Genomic DNA, 3,615 nt, shown 5'->3' with positions numbered 1-3,615 from the left:
AAACCAAAATAGAAGTCTTTCATTATAATGGGAATCTAGCAATTCTAAGAAAAGTAGCTCTCAATTTTAAGATAAAAAGATGCGCTTTCAATCATGCAGGCTGTATCCAGTCATTACAGGTCCTTTGAAAAGCCAAAGGCACAGCAGGGGCTGCATTTGCTATTAATATAGAGGTCTCTAACCCTCACCTCTCCCCAGGTGCACAGAGGACTGTGTGGCTCTTCAGTGAGGATTTGTCTAGAAACTGACTCCAAAACTGAGAGTGTATTTTCCCTGGTCAACTCCTCTCCAGAGGAATGGCGAAAGGGTACTGTAAGAGAAACTATACTCATGAGGTAGGGGTAAGGGGAATAGGCCTATTTAATGCACCTTTTGGTCAAAGACCAAAATACTTTGCAGGCAAGCAGATGCCTGTAGGACTTCCATAGTTGATGCCTCAGGCTCCTACACCATCTGGCTTTGCTTCCTGATGGAGGTAAGGGGGAATGGGAAGGAGGCCAAAGAATTCTTCCTCCGGTTCATTGTCTTATACTCTTTTAGCTTGCCAAAAATGCAAGGGCTTTTTGTTCATGGTAAGAATATTGACAATCTACATTATTCAAAATACTGTTTCTTTTCTTTCTTTTTAAGAGAGAGACCACATGCATGAATGGGGGAGGGGCAGGGGTTAGTTGGGGAGGAGTGGAGTAGGGGCAGAGTGAGAGGGAGAAAGAGAATCTCAAGCAGGCTCCATGACCATCGCGGTGCCATCTCACAACCCTGAGATCATGACCTGAGCCAAATCAAGAGCCAGATGCTTAAATGACTGAGTGACCCAGGGACCTCCAAAATATAGTTTCAAATGGAAAAAAAAAAGTTTTTCTGAACTCCCTTTTAGTGTTTTAAGATTCATAATTTCTTTGCATTCACAGACACGTTTTGGCTGATGACAAATATGTAGGCACTCATTATTGGAATAGCAACCATTATGCAGTGTTTTGATTATTTTGCCCAAAATCTAAAATTTGGACAATGTTTTACACACAATTAAACTATTCAAGCAAAACAGACTTTAGGAGGAAAAAAAGGCTGTGCCAGAAAAAGTTGAATGTTGTTCATGAAGGATTCTGTTGCTACATCAACCATCTTTTCCTGCAATTGCTATTACCAGAAGACATTAGTCATTTTCTTTCTGAACAAGGACAGTAAAGAAAACAATGGCAAAAACACATTTCATAGTGGTATATTGAACCCATTCCAATATAGATACAAATTCATTTAAATGACAGTATAATTAAGTCTGTGCCAATAATTGCCTTTAAATTTAAAAGGAGAAAATGCAGAATACTTGCCAAAAAATTATGTAATCATATTAGTTGTATCATATTGTTTGTCTGGTTAAATTTAAACAATAAACTCTTTTCTAGACAGTGAAACCTATTTCAAATGGGGTGAGCCTCAGATTACATTGCTATGAAAACATAAAAGTTTTGCCTAGAAAAAACACTAACTTACATCAAATGATATAAATGACTCATGTCATGTTGCACTGCTCATTAAAAATCACATGCACTGGTGTGCGGCTGTGCAGGCTTCCCAGCCCTCACACCAGCAGCTCATTTCGCATTTTACCATGCCTTTCACCCGAGACCCCTTCCAGCACCCTACATTGGATAACGATGATACCTTCCAGGGAAAACTCCTGGCTTCCAAGAAACTGCCATGTAAAAACCCAGCTCACCTTGCTCAGCAACAGGAACCCTGGAGTCGGCTCAGCTCAACTCCCACAATCACCTCCATGAGGTGGGATGTTTATTTTTTTGATCCTGAGATACTAAAGGATGACCTGGATTTCCACTTAACAGCCTTGTACAACCACCACACAGGGACATTCAAGAACAAAAGTGAAATACTCTTACACCAGGAGACCACCCAGGATACCCATGGAATCATCAAGACCCAATTCCCTGGAGAATTTTTACTCCCTCCTCCGCCACCTTCCATCACTTCCCGAGCTAACATCAGACACTGGATCAACCCTAAAAAGGAGTCTATCCACAGCATCCAGGGATCCATAGTGTCCCCTCACACTGCAGCCACCAGTGGAGGCTACTCCCGAAAGAATGATGGTGGCTTCTTCTCTACCTAATGTTGACAGGTCCCTGGACTAAATTAATCATAGTGGAACATCCTGCTGCCCACCTCCATTAAATAGAATTGTGCTGGGGGAAAAAAAAATCGCATGCACCCACCACATTCCTTCAGTCCCTAATTTTCAGAGTATCTGGAGACACTGAAATGTACTGTACTATCTTGCTTTTAGAACTCATGTCCTGGGACAGAATACTGATTTATCTATGGGACTATTGTCCTTTTGGTTTTTAGATCCATGTCAGTCCCACAACGAAGATGGGAACAGTGGCCTGGCTGTTATTCCTCAGCTCTTGCTGTCTTTGCTGTCATGTAATTATCTGACTAATAGCATTATTCACAGAATTATCTACCACTTTGAGCATTCATGACCTACTGCCATTCTTAGAAACACCAAGTTGTTTCTGTGAACATAAGTGCTGCTTTAAAATCTTTTTAAGGGGGCACCTGGGTGGCTCAGTCATTAAGCGTCTGCCTTTGGCTCAGGTCATGATCTCAGGGTCCTGGGATCGAGCCCCACATCGGGTTCCCTGCTCTGCAGGAAGCCTGCTTCTCCCCCTCCCACTCCCCCTGCTTGTGTTCCCTCTCTAGCTGTGTCTCTCTCTATCAAATACATAAATAAAATCTTTAAAAAAAAAATCTTTTTAAGTATGTCTTTTTGTGATTTCTTTACTTATTTTGATCTCTATCCTACTTAGTGATCTTTTTTCTTTCTTAAATTGAGTTTAATTTTGCAAAGTTCCTTTAAAGCAGTGGTTTTCAACCAGATACAATTTTGCACCCAGGGGACATGTGGCAATGTCTAGAGATATGGGGGTTGAAGAGTGGGCTGGGGCATGTAGCATGCCTGCTATGGGTGTCTAGGGGGTAGGACCCAGGGGTACTGCTAAACATCCGACAATGCACATGACAGCCCTTGACAACAAAGAATTATGGGGCCTAAATACCAATAGTGTCAAGGTTGAAAAACTGTTTTAGAACATGGGAGATAATAGACTTGTTCAAAGTGATCAAAGATTCAAATCTTTGGTATTAAAACATGCAACCAAGACTCACCTGCAAAAGCTCCTGCTGGCCCACTGAGAATAAGGTGTCCCTGGAAATTACATTGGTGTTGGAATTTCTTCTGTATCCATCAGAGATCAGAAACCATGACCAAGCAGGCATGCCTCTATTAAAAGAAAAAATTGAAATAATGAGATTAAAGTGTCATGAGATGAAAATGGGTTGTGTGAGATAAAGACTACAAGGAAACAAAATGCAATAGGAGAATTAACATTTTCATTGAAAGTAAAAAGAGGTTTAGCACTGTGATTAAAAACACAATCTTTGCTTATAAAGGACAAACCTGAGAAGTTTTCCAAGAATGTACAGGAAAAGGACAAAGGTATTCAAATAATGGGAATGAAGAAGTAAAAGACAGAGAAGATAAATCACTCATGAGAATTATAGTTATACCTAAAGAAGAAATCATTACAGGGGCAC

General features: G+C 40.7%; 1 pseudogene; it reads left to right on the top strand.

The window, feature by feature from the left end:
- The first annotated feature begins 1,612 nt into the window (after positions 1 to 1,612).
- On the top strand, positions 1,613 to 3,219 carry LOC102743551 (cilia- and flagella-associated protein 276 pseudogene; annotated as a pseudogene).
- Positions 3,220 to 3,615: the final 396 nt, after the last annotated feature.

Source organism: Leptonychotes weddellii, unplaced genomic scaffold, assembly GCF_054177405.1.
Source record: "Leptonychotes weddellii isolate Sample4059 unplaced genomic scaffold, ASM5417740v2 HiC_scaffold_11647, whole genome shotgun sequence".
Taxonomy (NCBI): Eukaryota; Metazoa; Chordata; class Mammalia; order Carnivora; family Phocidae; genus Leptonychotes; species Leptonychotes weddellii.
Note: the sequence above shows the minus strand (reverse complement) of the source record. Positions and strands in the feature narration are given on the sequence as shown.